Source organism: Podarcis cretensis (genome assembly GCF_951804945.1).
Source record: "Podarcis cretensis genome assembly, chromosome: 5".
Lineage (NCBI taxonomy): Eukaryota > Metazoa > Chordata > Lepidosauria > Squamata > Lacertidae > Podarcis > Podarcis cretensis.
Genome location: NC_137174.1, coordinates 26449086 through 26468843, shown reverse-complemented (window position 1 = coordinate 26468843; position 19758 = coordinate 26449086). Strand labels below are relative to the sequence as shown.

At 44.1% G+C, this 19758-nt stretch overlaps 1 long non-coding RNA gene across 1 annotated transcript in view; it reads right to left on the bottom strand.

Annotated features, from left to right (window-relative positions):
• Positions 1 to 14293: 14293 nt before the first annotated feature.
• Positions 14294 to 19758, bottom strand: part of LOC307216006 — a 51284-nt gene continuing 45819 nt past the window's right edge. Inside the window, exons 3-4 of the long non-coding RNA XR_013838873.1 lie at positions 18988 to 19093; positions 14294 to 14426 (exon numbers count right to left, since the gene is read on the bottom strand). This is a non-coding gene — a long non-coding RNA (uncharacterized lncRNA). The remainder of the gene's footprint in view (positions 14427 to 18987; positions 19094 to 19758) is intronic.

The following is a 19758-nucleotide window of genomic DNA, read 5'->3' as shown; positions in this document are numbered from 1 at the left end:
CTGAGCCACATTAGTTTGTGATTTGTGCTCCAGAGACTTGGGTTTACTCTCCCCTTCTCAAAACCTATGGCATCGCCAAACATTTAGTCATTGTTACACCCATACATGTGGGGACACGGGTGGCGCTGTGGGTTATACCACAGAGCCTAGGACTTGCCGATCAGAAAGTCAGCGGTTCGAATCCCCGCGATTGGGTGAGCTTCTGTTGCTCAGTCCCTGCTCCTGCCAACCTAGCAGTTCGAAAGCACGTCAAAGTGCAAGTAGATAAATAGGTACCGCTGTGGCGGGAAGGTAAATGGCATTTCTGTACACTGCTCTGATTCTCCAGAAGCGGCTTAGTCATGCTGGCCACAAGACCTGGAAGCTGTACGCCGGCTCCCTCGGCCAATAAAGCGAGATGAGCACCGTAACCCCAGAGTTGGCCACGACTGGACCTAATGGTCAGGGGTCCCTTTACCTTTACCTTTACACCCATACATAGCTGTCAACGTTTCCTTTTTTTAAAGGGAAATTCCCTTATTCCGAATAGGATTCCTCACAAGAAAAGGGAAAAGTTGACAGCTATGCACCCATAAAAAGAAGTTCCATTGGCTCCAATGGAACCAAGTTGGAGTAAGTTATTTCTATGGCTTGCTGTCCCCAGACTCAGGAGGAGAACTGTCCTAATGAACAAACTTGGACAGACTCCCACTATACTCACAGTGGGACACAAGAGGGGCCCAGAAGCTGTAGCCAAAGTCTCCTTTATTTGCTGTTGTCTCCTTAATCCACAAAGGCAATGTTGCTGTGTTGGTTTTGCTTCCCTAGCCAACCGCAGTGAACTTGCGCTGCTCCTTTTCGGTGGCACAAATGCAGATTTTGTTTCTGCAAAACTCCCAGGCTTCAATTTGTGACGGGAGTTCAAAAGTTCAACAATTAAAAGAGTGTCAGCAGGCAAAAGAAGAAGGAGCAACTGAGTGAATCAGACACTCAGAATGGGAAACAGTACATTCACAATCCGCAAACATGGAAAATGCAGGGTTTTGTTTTTAGAAAACCAAAGGGAAGGACAAAGAATAACACTAAGCATTTACATAGTGGTTCATTCCAGGAGTATTCAGAGTGTTTCACATACATTAGCTCACCAATTCCTACCATGGCTGCCTCAGCCTTTAAAGGATTCTCACACATGCCTTCTAACTGAAGTGCATTGGGATTAAACCCGAACTTTGCTGGATCACATGTGCTGTGAGGTCAAACAAAACCCTACCTCCTCATTACTTTCTGAAACTACCTCGCAGGTAGGAACAGTAATAAGAGCACAAGAAGAGCCTGCAGATTGAGGCCAATGGGCAATCTAGTCCATCATCCTGTTATTACAGTGGGCAACCAGCAAATGAATATATGGAGATGTCAGATATGGAGCAAGTCAATGTAGTCTGTCATTGTGTACTCAGATAGACGCTGCTCACAGCAGAGGATTTTGCAAGCCCTGATTCATACTTGCGGTGCTGGCCCAAGACATTTTGGCACCTGAGGCAGACTCCAAAATGGCACCCCTCCCTGCCAGGCATAGGAGCCAACTCCTATGGGCCAAGGTTCCTTTGGCCACCCCCCAATAAAATATTTGAAGGCGCTGCCACTCCCAAAGTTGATAGGTATTGCCATTCAAATGGTGTAGGTGAGCCCCATCATGTTATCAGTTATGTGGGGCGGGGCTTACCTACCCTCTCCTCCCCCAATATTTTATTCAAGCTGGCATCCCTGCTGTCAGGGAAGGGGTGAGGGACGACCTACATGAGGAACAAGGGAGAAAAGAAAGAGTCACACCAGGATCTGCTGCCTCTGTGGAACCTGCCACCTGAGGTGGTCGCCTCACCTTGCCTCATGTGTGGGCTGGCCCAGGAAACCTGAGGCCCTTCAACTGGAGAAAGATCCTGGGATATTCTGCCTTCAAAGCCTGTATTCTACCACTGGACTACAGGGCCACCCCTTCATTGTCATAATGGCAACATTGTGATAGGTAGGTGCAGAAGGATGTGTCAGTTTTGGTTCTCTCAATTTCAAAACCATAAATTCAGTTCTCTGCATTTCCGCAGCAATTTGTGAACTTTTTTTTTAAAAAAAAATCTTCATGAAAATTCATCAGCATTTTTGTGCAAATTTCACTTGTTAAAACACATTTTCTGACTAATGTACACCTTTTTACAAACAATTTCCCACAAAATTATGTATTGTTGCATGTCATTTTCACTAATATATTGACTTCTATGCATATTTCCCCCCTATATATCCATTTTTGTAAACACTGTTTGGTTGGAGAATTGAATCACAAAATTCAGTTAAGTGTGATTTTGGCTGTGTTTCAGTTTGAATAGTTTCAGAAAGCGCAACTGATGGATTTGGCTTTCAATGCAAACTGAGTAGAATTTCTTCCACATCCCTAATGACAGATAATCTCCCTCTGCATCTTTTTTTTTTTAAAGACCACAAGCAGCAAGGGAGGGAGGCATTTGCTGTGGACAATTCAGAAAGTCATCCTTTAGCTGTGAAAAATAATTACAACCATGACTCAATGTTGTTGCAAGAGAATGCAAAGGAAGCCACATAAAAGCAAAGCTAAAATAATGGGGAAACCTGAAATATTTTAGAAGAATCCCAACTACTCAAGGAAAGTCATGGAAGGTGAATCCAAAAGGAATCACGCCCAACCAACCACAACATTTTGCTATCAAATTTAGGAAAGACAAGCCTCCCTGAAGGAATATTATCAACTCACTGCAGTTTCAATGCGTAAATGTCAAGGAAAGCTTATTTTAGATAAAATAAAATGATCCTTTGCACTAAAGAAAGGTCATGGCAATATTTTTGAAAAAGGTTACATGGATCTACTTCATAGGTAAAATAGACATCAGTGTCAGCCTTTCCACTGACCTTAAAGGGAATCAAACTCAGGCTGCAATTTAGGAGGAGTTGAATCTTCCTACCACCCCCACTTTATTACTTTTGTACCACAAGATATTATATGCCGAGTAGGGCGGTACACACAAACAACTAGTTCATCTAAAGTGAAGGAATGTGCCCTACAATTAGACATGGGACGGTGACCCACATCAGACAGCTGATTTTGGACTACCATTAGAGAGAGAAGTAAGCTGTCAATTATTTACAATATTATTAGATTTTTATTTCAACTGCGGCAATGTCGGGGACTGGGCAGAGGAGGAACGGTGGAGACCACCTCCCCATCCTGACCATTCCAGGGAGGAGGAAGAGGAAGGCAGTACAGATTTACAACAGGGGTTTGAGGGAGGTTGCAGCTCAGAGGCAGATGAGGGGAAAATAATGGGAGAGCCAGAACAATCCCGGCTGACACGTTGACATTAGAAAGCATTCCAGATCCCCCATCTCCCAAACCTGACGAGCCTTAAAAGTTGGAGAGCAAAGAGTTCAAAGACAGAGGGCACCTAGCAGCACTCACAGAGGAGGTGATGAAAATGACGAATGAGGAAGTGGGAGAGATGGGGGGGGGTGGAGATTCACTTGGGACAATGCCATTATCCAAGAGGCTGGGTTCTATACCCTCTCTCTGTAAAGACTGAAATAATAAAGGACGGTAGGAAACTTTTCCTTGTCTTTATACTTTCCTAGGGAATCAGCTGGGAGCCACTGACAGCATCCTGACAGGCACCATTTTTATTTTCTGCCCCTGACACATAAACACCCTGGGTTGCCTCACACAGGGAAGCATTTTTAATCAGCAAAGGGATTTTTAAATCAGTGTGGGTATGAATTAAGGACACACTTAAGTTTCATGCACGCATGTGTGCGTGTGCAAGTTCTACATGGAAAGCTGCTCCTGTTCCGTGGCCCCAAGCCATCTCCCTAGGTTGGCAGAAATGCCGTCAACCTACCTCATTTGATGTGGCAGAGAGTGACAGCATCAATAAAAGGTCTACCTAGAATGCCACAGTGTGCGTGGCACAGCTACTGCATTGTCACCTGTGTGTCACATTCTGCATTTCCCCCTGACGTAACAATGCTTCCAGGATGTGGCTGTGGTTGAACATGGAAATCAAATGTAAGGAAAACAATTTTCAGTGGCCCCATCAGACATGCTGTGCTTGGATTAGACCGCACGGATTTGCTTTGAAACGTTCACAATGTCTCGTGGAAGCTAACCGTAATAATTCAGTAATAACTAAACCCACCCTATCCCAAGGATAACATTATGTCATGGATAACCTAAAGGGACTGGTCACTAATGTCTCAATAGATTTTCCAGAGTAAGACACAGTGAGCTAAAAGTGGTCTGAAATCTAGCTGCCTAGAGGGGTTTCTTCAGTTCCCATGACTACACAAGATTACAGAAAGCACTGAGACCTGGCGTATCCAATTCATTCTACATGAGCCACTGAACAGCAATTAGATGCTAAACGTTGCTGACTCGACCCACACAGGAGGATGGACTTGCACTGAAGTCTTCTAGGCACCAGACTTCATTTATTTCAGGCACTGATATCCCGCCTCTGCCCAGCTCAAGGCAGCTTACAACAAAGATTAAAACCTCCAAACAACAACAACAAAAAACCAGGACAAAATACAAACACCAAGCACCCCCATGAAATTATAAGGAAGGTAATATTCATAGCAGCAGAAGAAAAACTTCATTACAGGGGCAGAAGATTCCATTTTGCTGCTTGAGATGTCAAGTTTTGAACCTGGCTTTTTTTTACATGCAAAGCATGTATTCTACCACTGAATTACAGCCCCATGCCCTGTTGGAGGAAGGGCCATAGTTCAGTGTTAGAGTTTCAGCTTCCCAGCAGAGGGTCCCATGTTCAATCTTCATCATCTCATGGTAGGGCTGAGAATGTTCCTGGTCTGGATCCCTAGAGAGCTGCTGTTAATCAGTGTACCGTAGGTGATACTGAGCTGGATAGACTGCAACTGGCCTGACTCAGTACAGTATAAGGCAGATTCCTATGCTCCAATGTACTTCCCCTGCATACAAAGACAGGCTCCGGTGAATTGAGCAGACAAGAACAATAGTGAGACCCAATGGTCAAGGAGGTGGTTTTTGCACATTGTAAAGGGAACTGAAGGGAAGACAGGGCTCATCAACCTGGGAAGGGAACTGAAGGGAAGACAGGGCTCATCAACCCGTCTAGGAGAAGGAAAACTCTGGTCCTAAACTTCCTCTGCTTTGCAAGAGAATGCTCTCCCCAGGGAGGTTCACCTGGTGCCTTCATTATACATCCTATGTCCTTTTAAAGTGCGTTGGGGGAGCTATTGGGTTTTCGTTTTGATTATGTATTTTGTGGTTTTATATTCTGATTTTATTCTGTGAACCACCCTGAGACCTGCAGATAGAGGGCAGTACAGTCGTACCTCAGGTTACATATGCTTCAGGTTACAGACACTTCAGGTTACGGACACTTCAGGTTACAGACTCCGCTATCCCAGAAATAGTACCTCGGGTTAAGAACTTTGCTTCAGGATGTGAACAGAAATCGTGCTCCGGTGGCACGGCGGCAGCAGGAGGCCCCATTAGCTAAAGTGGTACCTCAGGTTAAGAACAGTTTCAGGTTAAGAACGGACCTCCGGAACGAATTAAGTTATTAACCTGAGGTACCACTGTATACAAATAATAAGAATAAGAATAAGAATAAAGGATCTTCAGGAGAAGAAAAGGCTAGGGAGTAAGCCCTACACAAATCCAGAGTGGCGTCAGTCAGACGGTTGGATGGCACTTTCTTCCAGCAACTCTTGCAACTAAGCTTGTGCCCAATGTATTGCTCTGCTTTCCTTTGGACCACACCAGCGAGGCTTAGAGGGGGGGGGGGTGAGTCTTGTCATCTAGCTCCAAACACACTGCCCAGGGAAGGTCACTTCACTCCTATTGATTCAGCGGTTTGACTTCACCCCTGAAGGTACATTCCATTGTCTCTCGACAATGGATGGAATGTTCCAATGTACAAATCTAATGGGGTTTAGTTGCACAACTATAGGAGTTACATTTTCGTGGGACTGCTTCATTGCAAAAGAGTTGTGCTGAGAACAAAAAGGAGGAGTATATAATTTGTTACATTAAGATTGCTGAAACTTCGAGCAGCTAAGAAGGAATGTATAATGACCAAGGATGCTGCCCCTGAGCTTGGCTAGCCCGTTTGCACCTTTCACAGCTCTTCTTTGTTCTCCCTCATTAATCCCAAATGACTCTCCATTTTAGACACGGCCCTTTATGTCGATCAGTAACCATGGAGAACATTTGACTTTCAGTTCTCATCTTTGTACCTCAGCAGAAAGAAATTCCAAAGGGTTTCTTTTTAAAAAATTTTAACGATAATATTTAAGTTTCCTGGTCTTTAGGAGGGGTTCCAAGTGGCTACGTACCATTTATTATTGGATAAAGGAAATGTCACCTCACCAAGCAGTCAGTGGTGCAGAAAATCAGCTTCACAATAGGACAAAAAGATAAATGCAACCCCGGTATCACTATAAAGCAATCAAATGCATGACCCATATGACGTGCCGGCTAACAACACATTTTCTCAGGTAGAGAAAAGATGAATTTTACAATAACATTATGATTCTGCCTCCTGCACCCGCTGTAATTTATCTGAATATTGCATCACTCATTTAGCAATAATAGTTTCTTAATTTTGACGATAAGCTCAGAACCTATGCAGAGCATAAAATCCAGTTAAGCCCCATTAAGACCTTTTGATAATGTTAGAAGATTTCTAGTGTGCACCTAACTCACTTGCAGGAAATGGATAGGAGCAAAATACGCTTAATCTTGGATGGATTGTGCCTATCATCTCTCTAGTTCTGATTTCACTAAAATATCTTTTCGGAAACTCTGCAGCTCAACAAGGACTGTGCAGGTTCTGTCCTTCATGAAGAACTTCTGCTCAAAACAAGTCATGATTCAATCTAAGTCCACATTTGATTATAGTTCATTAGAAAATATTTGAGTTCAACTGAGACTTTTTATAAAAAAGGGAAGAAGAGGCATAGACCAGGCTGGGGAACCAGACATTGCTAGACTCCAACTCCCATCAGCCCTTGGCAGCATGGGCAAGAGTAAGGAATGATGGGAGTTGATGTTCAGCAAAAATATTTGGCGGGCCTCAGGTTTCCCATCCCAGTCATGAGCTTTCATAGACCTGAATCGGTTTCATGCATCTGAGGAAGTAGACTTACAACCACAAAAGTTCATGCCATTATAAGTTTTGTTATTCTTTAAAGGTGCTGCAAGACTCTTCGTTGTTTTTTAAATAGTATTGTAGGGAGAGTCATAAAGGTAAAGGGACCCCTGACCATTAGGTCCAGTCGTGGCTGACTCTGGGGTTGCGGCGCTCATCTCGCTTTATTGGCCGAGGGAGCCGGCGTACAGCTTCCGTGTCATGTGGCCCCCCATGACTAAGCCGCTTCTGGCAAACCAGAGCAGCGCACGGAAATGCCGTTCACTTCCGCCGGAGCGGTACCTATTTATCTACTTGCACTTTGACGTGCTTTCGAACTGCTAGGTTGGCAGGAGCTGGGACCGAGCAACGGGGATTCGAACTGCCGACCTTCTGATCGGCAAATCCTAGGCTCTGTGGTTTAACCCTCAGCTCCACCTGCGTCCCTAGGGAGAGTCATACTGGTTTATTAATTTCTTTTATCCATTTAGTGTATCCCAAATCCCAGGATCTAAATTTTCTGCTCCATTTCCAGATTGTGTATGTGGGGGGGGGGGGTTTGTTTTGTTTTGTTTTGTTTTAAAAAACCTGAACAAAACTCTGAACTTCTACATAAGTTCCTGGGCAGTTCAAGGACATTAACAAAGTTTACAGAAAGAGTCTCTTCCCTCAGTGTTGCCTGCCCTTATAGCTGAGAAGATTGAGAAAAAATTGCAATGAAAGCGGTCCAAAAGAGGGTGCTAAAATGTTTGTCATGTAAATCCAGCATGTCAGGGTTTTCTTCAAAAGCCAGTCCTCTCATAAATATAGTTTTTTTATGGGGGTGGGGGATAGATAGTTGCCTCACTGTCTACTCAACCAGTATCTTCATTCCTTCAATTTTAGTTCCTATTGCAGCAATCAGGAGTTTAGCTATCCCTTGCAAAAAGCAGAAAACAAGGAGGAGTAAAAGAACAAAAGGACACCAGGCACAATACCTTCTCAATCAGAGTTGCCACTGAATCCCACCTATAGTAAATTTTAGAAGCAAATAAGGAGTGTCCTGCTAGGCTGAGGAACAGCTCTGATGAAGAGGTGTTTGCCAAAGTTCATAGTTACCTGAGAGGTGTCATTATTAGACTGTTGGATGTCAGTGATCAACTAGTTCCTAAGCCCCCAAGCCGGTGGTAAATTCCATCTAAGGCTCAATATTGGCACAAGACCGATTACCAACAAGTACCACAAAGGAAAGAACTTTAAAGAGAGAGCTGAAGAGGTTGCAAAACCATTAAGAGGTGAACAGGGAGGGTCTGTGCAGTCCGCTTGGAGGATTCGACTGGCCAGCATGCTTGGTCAGCCTGGGACAGCAGATTCCCCTCCCTCCCCACAACCCCTCATGTGGAGGGGGGCTGTGGGGAGGGGACCACCACCTGACGACCCCAGTCCCCATTGGATGCATTTCCACCATGATGGTTCATCACAACCAGCTCTGTGTTGGCTGGAAAGTACTTGATTTGGGCAGGTGGCCCCCCACCCTTGTGTGGAGGCCAGTAGTGGAGCTTAATGCTCTGGCACCGGGGGGCGGAGAGCAGGTGGGGGCAGGGCTGGTGTGCATCCCAGAGGCATGGCATGCGTCCTGGGGGCATGGCACGCCTCTCGCAGGGACATGGCACACTGCCTGCAGTGGCGTGGTGCTCAGCACGGGTGGGGGGAAGCCGTGATGGCACCCCACTGGGATCGCGCTGCTGGGGGTGCTGTGTCCCCCCCCCCACTCCTCTTCCTCTGCCACTGGTGGTGGCAGCTGTTACAGCCCCTGGGCAGCAGTTCTTGCTGTATCCTGCTGTTGAGTGTAACAACTGCTGCCATACCTTCCCTGTGCTGGGTCCCTCTCTGATTTGGAGTCCAAGTGGCTCTCAGTTATGACTTGTGTTTGGGAACTACAGAATCAGGGCAACAAGCAAACAAACAGTCCAGCTATCCCAAATCCTTGTAGTACATTACACATACCTAATACAAATTTATGCCTTTTTATTTTCTGCATAGCATTGTAGAACACACACATTGCCCTAGCCATTTCTTAGCGACTGGTTTTGCACACCATACAGTTTCTGAAAAGTCATTAATGGAATTTTACCTCTCTGGCTAAGCTGCCATCTGAGAATTTTTTATCAGGTGAATTTCAGGCTGAAAAGCCACTGGAATATGTGGGAAATGCCTTGGGGATTAGAGGACAATTGAATGAAAAAAAGAGAAACATTCGACAGAGACTTTGCCATTAATTGCTTCCGCTCTAATCAAACGACTCTTGCAGTTCTCTTCATTTCTAAGGGGAGGAGGAAGGAAAAGGAGCAACTCAATAGGAGAAGTTGTGTGAATGCCAGAAACGTTCCTAATAAGGCTGGTCTTGAGTCATTGTCAACATGAAGCCAGGGGTGAGAATGTTTTATAACCCAAGCTTTTTGCTGGCAGAGAACTTCAATGATCGCTGCTCATTTCATCAGGACACTGAACGATGCCTCGTTCCTTTGCAATTACAAGAGGGCAAGAAGAAAACAGGCAATTCCTCTATGCATTTTCCCTCCAAACACTCAGCATTTGTGAAACACGCACACACACACGAGCAAATGGGAGAGCTCACCCTACTTCCCTGAACAACCTTGTAGCATGGGATATGTGATGTTTATTTACAAAGATCCAACAGTGCATTTGGAGAGCAAACAGACTCCTAAAGCAGGCAGCAACAGCTGCTAATCCTGCGTCAGATTCCAGCAAAACAACAGTTGCAGTCCCCTGGGCAATTTTTTTTTTGGGGGGGCATGAGGGCAATTACTTCGGGCCTCACAGATGGAGGAGAGCACATCAACACTTAGCAGAGCAGTACACTCCAACTTGGAAAAAGAAGGAAAGGGAGTTCAAATTACCATTCAGTCAGTGTACCTCTCAGAGTCTTAAAAAGGTCAGGTGAGCCACCTGAAGGCACATCTCAATAGCAGCTGACTCCAGCTGAATCTCCAGCTCCTGGACGAAATCTCTCTCTGCCCTAATTCAAACTGCTACAGCATGGGTAGGCAAACTAAAATCTAAATCCAGCCTGCAGTTGGTCCAGGAATCAGCGTGTTTTTGCATGAGTAGAATGTGTGCTTTTATTTAAAATGCATCTCCGGGTTATTTGTGGGGCATAGGAATTCATTCATCCCCCCCCCCAAAAAATATAGTCTGGCCCCCCACAAGGTCTGAGGGACAATGGACTGGCCCCCTGCTGAAAAAGTTTGCTGACCCCTGTGCTACAGTCTGTTTCCCTGTCCTTTGCCCTCATCTTCTGATGGGCACAATAATTCCAAAGCCCAGAGTTTTCTAGCCATTAAGTTCTCATAGTGTGGCCTCAGGTACCAGGTTAAGCAAAATAATAGGGACAGGCCCATTTAACATAAGCCAATTCTGTTACAATAATCTTGGTTTGTGGATAGCTTTGCACTGATTTTATCACAGCACTCCCAAATGAATTCAATTGCTTTCCTATTAAATTATCCAAGCTTTTATGAAGGACTCCAGATCAAAAGAATGAGCAATATCACCACTGAAGCAGGGATGTCTCCTTTGCTGGCCCAGTTTAAATGAATCAGGCTGCAATCCTGTGAACTATGGCATGGGAATAAGCTCCACTGTTTCTGAATAAACATGTATGTGATTTCACTTCTGGCCTTTCACATGGGCACAAAACCTTTTCATGCCCTGAACTTTTGCTTGAATAAAAGCAAAACTGAATAATATTTATTTATTCTACCTCTCATGTTACCTTATTTTTAAAAGTGAAATGTGGATTGGCTCTCCCTTTATCTGCCACAACTGCCACAGGAAAATTATAGAACCAGGCTGCCCAGTATCATTGTGCTTGAGATTTGGGTTCTTCTTACTTCAATACTGTAAAACATTTGTCTTAAAGCCCCTATAAATATTTGCTCTTATTACAAATTGTTGGAAATTTAGCTGGAATCACATGCATGGTGTTTGCTTGCCTTTCATAAACCAGCCTGCAGTTTCTATATAAAAATGAATTCTCTCTCTCTCTCTCTCTTATGTTGTTACAGTGCTGTATTGAAGAGAATTATTTATTATTATTATTAATTCATTTTATTTGTTAGTCTATTCCCCCAAGCTTTGCATTTATTTACTTTACAGTTATATAATTACCTCTAACATACACCTCAATGCACTAATGATGATCTATATCTTCTATTACTGTATCCTCTATTAGCTCTTTGAGAAGGAATGTGTGGTAGCCCCCAGGAAGTAATAATCCTTTTTACTAATTTTTATGGCAAATGCACCTAAAAAGGGGGAAAGCTATATAATTCAAGGATGAAGGCTTCCTATGCTTCCCCCTCTTTTTTTTTTAAAAAAAGCATCTTAAAATCCTATTAATCCCTGCTTTCATTAGTAAGAGTAGCATATGGTTCTTTCAAGCCCTTATGGCTGAAAAGAGGAGCTTAATAGGCAAGGTTGAAGCATGCCCAAAATATCCACTGCAGACAGAAATGTATGGTTGTTTCTCAAGTTTTGCTTTCCACAACTGTTGTCCCATCTGCCCTATGCATTTAAAGGAGTATATTTTACATTTAGACAGACATGGCTTCCTCCAAAGAATTATGGGAGATGTAGCTGGTTAAGGATGCTGAGAGATGTTAGGAGACCCCGATTTCCCCACACAGAAGTACAATTCTCAGAGTGGCCTAACAGTCAATCCCTCTTCCCCGGGAACTCTGATTTCAAAAGGACTGAGTGTTTGATGGCAGAATTTGGCTCCTGGTTTCAGACTTGGATGAATGGTTGGCAAATCAGTCCCAATCTGTCTTTGTATGAAAAGGAGCTCATATTCTCCTCCACCCAGCCTGCAATAAAGTAAACCTCTTTGTGTGGAAAGCCACGCAAGGAGACTGCTGAGGCTATCCAAGACCAAACTATAGTTTTGCAGAGCAAGTGAGTGCGCCAGACAGATGCAAGTGGTGGAGAGTGGATAACAACAAGTTTGTGGACTGTTATGTTGTAGATCCACCAACCAATGTTGGATCTACTGGAAATCATAACCATCTGCTGCTTGTTTCGATGGCTTCCTTGAAATCAGATACTGGAATCCAGCTGCTTAAATATGGGGCTTTACATCACAATGTTAGAACTTGCTCTTTACCCTTGGTGACCTTACGAGGGGAAGCGTTTTGCATTAAGGGCTCTAGTGAGCTCAGTAAGGTAAAGGTAAAGGGACCCCTGACCATTAGGTCCAGTTGTGGCCAACTCTGGGGTTGTGGCGCTCATCTCGCTTTATTGGCCGAGGGAGCCGGCATACAGCTTCCGGGTCATATGGCCAGCATGACTAAGCCACTTCTGGCGAACCAGAGCAGTGCATGGAAACGGCATTTACCTTCCCGCCGGAGCGGTACCTATTTATCTACTTGCACTTTTGACATGCTTCCAAACTGCTAGGATGGCAGGAGCAGGGACCGAGCAACGGGAGCTCACCCTGTCGCAGGGATTCGAACCGCTGACCTTCTGATCGGCAAGTCCTAGGCTCAGTGGTTTAACCCAAAGCGCCACCTGTGTCCCTAGTGAGCTCAGTAGGAACAGTGTAAAAAGTGCTGGAGAGCCTTAAAAGAAATTTGCACTGAAAACGTCTATGAAGAATATAGAAGGTGAAACTTGAGTGGAGTTGCTAACAAGATTTATATACAGTGGGCCTGCAACTTACACTCACTTTACATGCGCAATTGCAACTATAAATGGGGAGGAGGGGATAAATGGAGAGCAAGGTAAACTTGCCCATCCCTACTCTCCTTGTTTATTTTCCCTGCGCCTACACACGCAGTGGATTTCCCTTCCATAAGGGGCTCTGAGGAAGTCACAAGAGGGCCCTGGTGGAGCACAGGGAGGCACAGGGGTTCTGGGAGTATCCCTGGGCCTTCTTGCAACCTTCCTAGAGCCTGATAAGCAGTAAGGGTCAATTCTGGGGGTTCCTGACTTTGTGTGATTTTGCCTTTGGGCTCAGACTCCCGGAACCAAACCCTCATGTTAGTGGCGGGCCAGCTGTATTTCTGTTTCCATGGGAAATAGCTGTGTGTGTGTCTCTGTGTGTCTGTCTGTGTGAGGATTTGTATAATATAGTTGGTCGTTTGTAGATATCAGCCCCTTAATGTGTTGAGCACATTTGATCTATCTTTTGTATGTAGGAGGGGGAAAACATGTTGTTCTGACTTTCCAATCTACCTTGTGTTAAACACTTCGGGAGCCAACTCTGGCAATGCATACAAAACTCAAGGGGGGGGGATATGAGACCCTGGATAACCAGGGGGTCCTTTTTGCCAGGGGAGAAATTCCAGTGCAAACCATTGCCTTTATACTGGCTACACAGGCATTCACTGCAAACATACAATGATCCAAAACTAGTGAGCTGGGTGATGTCTGAGCTGAGTGATGTCTGGGTGTCACTAACTGGCTTCATGATTGATGATATGAGCACTGGATCACGCACCATTCAAAATCCCTATGATTTCTCTTGTAAACAATCCCTCACTGTGAAATTTTTTTAAAACACCACTATCCTTAAAAATAAAAAGCAGGGTGGGGGGGAGGTGAGCAGGAAAGAATATAGTTTCTCTCTTTTTTTATATGCACTCAGATGTGGATGGGAATATGAGGGAGCTGCCATTGCTTGGGATCAATAAAGCATAGATTATTTCCCATACTCTGGTATCTTGTTGATTACAGGCACTTTCAGTGCAAAGGAGGGGCCCTTTCATCCACACATAATCATGCAGCATTGATTGCAGATCAATGGGAAATTATATAACACACTGGACTTGGCTTTGTGCATCAGTCATTCCCTAAAAGCATTTCTGTTCCAGCCTCTCAGCAAGAGAAAATGCATTTTGTGTTCTCAGGCGTGGCTCCATGGGAATTAAACACACACTACATGTTCAGGAGAGGGTTTTTATATCTGGAGAAACAACACCACAGGGGAAATATCCCGTCAGGTGCCCATAGCAGGTCTTGCTGATATTGAAAAGGCTTGACAGGATGGCTCTCAGGAATATAGTGACTGTAAGAGACAGGTGTGTTTTACAAACCTCTGTATGACTTGCATGACTGTCCCCCAAGACATTTTGCTATCTGTGGCAAAATACGGCCCTGATTCCTTGAAAGCTTACTAGAAGTTCCTCTATGAGAAAGTTTGCAAAGGCGTGAGAACTTCTCTGAAAGGCAGCTTAGCCTCCCACTCCTGATCTTCCCCTGCAATGTCCAACCGTAAGTAAGAGTGAGGGTTGAGTGTGTTTCATGGCACACTCTCAGCTCATGCTTGCGTCTTGTGTGAGCAAAGTGTGTGCCTTGGACTATCTCCCAGAATGGTCTGACAAATGTTCCTGAAAATACAGGTTGTACAAGGAAAAATAAAGGGTTGCATCAGTGCTAAGCCAAAGTCACTTATTGGTACGTTTGTTCTGCTAGCAAAATGTTTTCTGCCAGCTGAACATTGTTGTGCAAGAGAATGCATAAGTAGGTGGGTTGTAACTTTGGTGTGCAATAGATTGGACAATCTGTTCTGCAACAAGTTTCTGCTAGCACAACAGCTGCAGTGAATTCCTCTGCTGAGAAATATTAATGCTCACCTGTCCACTGGTGCAACAGCCAGGTAGGCTGGAAAGGGTTCCCTACCCCTGCTTTATGAGAACCTAATGGAAGAGTCTTTGAGGCCCAAGAGCAGTGGTGCAGTTAGAGATTCTCCCTTCTTTAAAAGGCAATAGTCACATCTTCTCTGTCAGGAGTAAGCTGGCAGTAAGTTGTACCATGCAAGTTGGGCTCATCTCTTTATTAGCAAAAACATCATCTGCACAGTCTTGGTGGAGTCTCAGGCCTGGTAAGAACAGCAGCTCAACTTCTGTAGGTCTTGCCCCATGAATCAGTTGTTGAGACTGAAAGTCCCTGCCTCCTCTCCAGGGTTTTCCTCAAGCAATCAGAGACTGCACCTGCATGAAGCCAACCTTTCCTCTGCCCTTTTCATGCCTCTTCTGGTTATGGGAGACAAGAGGGGAGGGGAGCTTGCTGCAGCAGCCGGAGGAGACACTGGTGACTCTTCACCAGCCTGACTTGTGTCTGCCTCTTGGCCTCCCTCATCCCACTCTCCTATTTCAGCTCCTGCATTTGATCCCAGACTTCTCTCTGCCGCAGACTCTCCCAGCTCACTAAGCCCTATTGCTTCTTCAGCTTCCGACCTCCTCTTCCTAGTCTTCTCCCTCCTCTCCCTCTGACCACTCATTGTTGTCCCACTACCACTCCCCAGCCTCTGAGCCTTCTTCCCTTGGGGGTTCCCCAGCTAGTTCTTCCCACCATCCCTCTGTGTCCAACCAGTCCCTGCCATCCACATACTTCATCCACATGCTGCATTTTAGGACTCTCTTGTTCATTTTGCTGAGTAGGGCTCTGGACATCTGATCCTAGAACCCTGCACTGGGTGGCAGGAAGATTATGGAATTTCAGAGGTAAAGAATCTCAGATCTTAAGGCCCAACCCCCTGGCAATAGGTCAGATATGTAAAAACACTTTAGTGAAAACAGCAATGAATTTCCTGAGGCAGAAAATTTGGCATGATAAAATAAATTGACTTGCTATGTGACGGCATGCCTTGCTGAACTCATTAAAAAACACCAATAAGAAAGATATTGACAGCTTATGCAACATTTATAAGGCTGCCTACAAGAAAAGCTTTAAAGCAGAGCATCAGATGCAATTTGCATTGTTGTTGTTTTTTTATTAAAAAAAATAGCATGCATATGAAAATACAATTATTCAAGGCAAGCCTCATAAGAAAATATATATATAAGATATCATGGATTACATATAAAAAACAGGCTGATGGTGTACATGAATAGGCTTCAGTCAGAAAACATGCATTTGCCTTTTAACTTTCTAGGGAAAACTAGTGAGCATTCAAGCATGCTTTTTCCTGTGACATCGATTAAGCTTTCTGCTCACATTCTTCAAAGCAACCTATTGCTCTGGACTCATCCACGATATTGAAAGTACAGTAATTAAAGGTGTAGAAAGTACAATAGTCAGACATTGATTTCAGCAGGACAAAGAGATCTGATAGCTGAGAATAGGAAGCTCTTTTCTAGTAAGAATGACCAACATTTGGAGTTTGGGGGGAGAGGAGGGAGAAGTACAGAGGAATTAAGTTTCAACTTCATTGTGTGCATTCTTTTATAATTGCACTTAATCCAACAGCACACACTCAACATACAGAATAGAAGCACTGCTTGGACAAGAACCAACATTATTAGGATGAACCAATACCATTAGTGCACTGAAAACTATGGTGGGAAACCAAGGGAGAAACTGCAGGAAAAATATCACACAAATGGCTATCAGTTCTTTTAGTTGCTTACTGTGTCTCATTATATGACCTTGTTAAAGTGAAATTTCCAGTTTCAAATGTGTGGACAGCTGCAATAGAGCACCTCCCTGCTTCTAATCTAAACCCAATTGACTAGCAACATTAAATAGTGAATAATAGATCGCCTCTCATTTGTTCCAAGGAATTGAGTGTGTTTGGTTCCTAACAAAGCAATAAGTCATGTGGTGGCAACATTTTTTCCTAGACAGTTCACCAACATTATGAAGATATTCTAAAGAAATTCTAAAGCGCCCTGCAAACAAGGCAGAAAAACAGAAGCAACTTTCACAGGGAAGAAAAGTGTTGAGGACATGTGTTGACACAGCACGGACGTGTTGTGAGGCTTTTACAGTTTGAAATGCCAGCTGCATCTCATTCTTTGGGTAAGGTGGTCTCTGCCAGCCCAGATGCATCCAGAATATTTGCTTCACATTTATGTCATTCTGTAAAAGGGCAAAATATGCTGGTAGAAGGAAACATTCCATTCCTTGAAAAATCTGCCTGATGTGGCTTGTCCACTAAAAAAAACCACCTTATTCATAGTAGTTTCCCAGAACTTTCCCACTGTATGTTGGGCCATAACACTCATAAATATGACTAATTATTTCTAAAGAAGAAGAGAGAAGAAGAGTTTGGATTTGATATCCCACTTTATCACTACCCGAAAGAGTCTCAAAGCAGCTAACACTCTCCTTTCCCTTCCCTGCCCCACAACAAACACTCTGTGAGGTGAGTGAGGCTGAGAGACTTCAGAGAAGTGTGACTAGCCCAAGGTCACCCAGCAGCTGCATGTGGAGGAGAGGGGAAGCGAACCTGGTTCACCAGATTACGAGACTACCGCTCTTAACCACTACACCACACTGGCTCTCATGTTATTGTTACCCCCCTCAAACACATATCCAGCAATACCAACTTGGGAGTTCTAGTGCCAATTAGAGGTTGTGTGTGTGGTTTTTTTTTAAAAAAAATCCATAAACTTAGAAAGCCAGATAGACAAATTGGTGACCTCCCCCACACCCCACAAAAAAACCAGCACCACGATGTAGCAAAGTCCCACAGAGACGTCTGCTGCTGCACCAGGGACCAAGCAAGGACACCAACAGAGAGTCTTATGTTTTCAGCTGCAGACCTAGTGATTATCAGCTCTTAAGGGATGGGTACTGAATCCAGCAAAGTTGCCTTCTACCTCTTATTTCTGGATTAGAGGTCTCTGTGTATTGTTGCGAGCAGATAGACTTGTGAGCCTGTATGTATAAGGGGTTAAACCAATTATTGAAGCTTATATCTCGCTATGGGTGAGTCATCTGTGGGAAGGGTTTCTCCGGGATGCAGAAAACTCAGAACGAAACCATGTGAAAACGAAATCGGTAAAGAGAAGGAGAAAGAAAAGTGATGGAGGAATAGCAATCTATCACAGGCAAGTGCATTGAAGAATGAAACTCTGTAGGCAGCCTGTCATGTTTGGATAATGCTCCTCCAAACAGAACCGGAAAGGAAACACTGGCTGGAAAAAAATTGCTCTGCACTTCATCAATAAATGTGAGCATTTATGTTCGAAGATGAGATTAAACCACAATTAACTGAAAGTCAACACCATCTGTCCTTAAAAAATCTTCTCCTACTGAATTGTTTGCACAACATGTCAACACGGCGAGAGAATTACTCATCCCCCCCCAAAAAAAAAATCTGCACAGAGGGACTGCAGCTCAGAGCACTTAAAGTCCCAGGTTCATTCCCCCGGTGGCATCTCCAGTTGAAAAGGATCACACAGTGAGTGATGCCAAAGGCCCTCTGCCCTAGAGCATGGGAAATCCTCTGTGCAGAGCAACAAACTGCCTCACCTGGCAGCAGGCAGCCTCTTATGATCAGTTACTGGCTCTGCACATCTTCCAGACTTGGTTCCCTTGCTGACATCCACCTAGTGGGCTGTACTTAGGCCCTGTCTGCGCTATGCATTTAAAGCAGTATCACACCACTTTAATCTGCTGTGGCTTCCCCCCCAAAGAATCCTGGGAAATGTAGCTTGTTAGGGGTGCCGAGAATTCCCTTCACAGAGCTACAATTCTCAAAGTGGTTTAACAGTCCACCCCTTTCCCCATGGAACTCTGGGAATTGTAGCGCTGTGAGGGGAACAGGACTCTCCTATCAACTCTCAGAACACTTAATGAATTACATTTCCCAGGATTCTTTGCAGGGAGCCATGGCTGTTTAAAGTGTACAGTGATGCTTTTAAATGTATAGTGCAGCTAGCTGTGCAAAAAACCTGTCCTCCGATTCCCTCAATAAGTTTTCTTCTCCTGCCAAGGAGGCTTGCATCTTTTGTGCCTCTTCCTTGTGGCACTTTTGGGTTTTAAAAAATGTATTTCTTTATAATTTTGGTGGGTGCAGGGTGAAACATACCTTACTGTTGTGATGCAACTGTGGTTGTTGTTTTTTCTTCCCATTAAATAGTTCCTTAACACAGCAGCCTTCCCAGGTCCTGTGCTTTTTCCCGATTTGAAAATCCCTATGGGAAATATAGAGATAGGGGAAGAAATGTGATTTGGTTCACTTTCAAAGGGGAACAGATCTAGTTTGCAATTAGAAATGCAGCAATTATTCAAAACTGGCACTTCTCTGAACTTTGCAATGCACTTCTCTAGCCAAGTAACTCACATTAAGATGTTGGTGAATTTTCATGAGGATTTTTATAAAAAGAAATACAGAAAAATGAGAAACTGAGAGAAACTGAAACTGACATATTCACTAGTCCAAAGGGAAATGTTACCTTATGACATCTTCCCCTGAGATTTAAGGGACAAGGGAGACTGGTTACTGAGTAGCTGAAACTGGTGGGATCACTTGTTATGTTTTTATGGGAAATTGTTCCATTTACCTTTAAAAACAAAAAAACAAACAAACCCTGGACCGATTCCTTTAAAAAGCAAGCTTCCCATTTTAAGCAATGAACAGCTGTCAGGTGCACAGTAGCTAGCTCCTCAACCTCCCCGTGAGAATTTCACCAAAGTTTCTGCTCTCCTTTCATAATTTTCTGGTGCAATTTGTTTTCTCAAAACTGAAGGAGAAGAGGGGGAAATTCAGGATAAATCTTTGAAGCTGCACTAACTGCACTGGATTGTATAGGTGGTAATACTCACCTGGCAGGGGAGACAACTTGATCACAAATTGTAT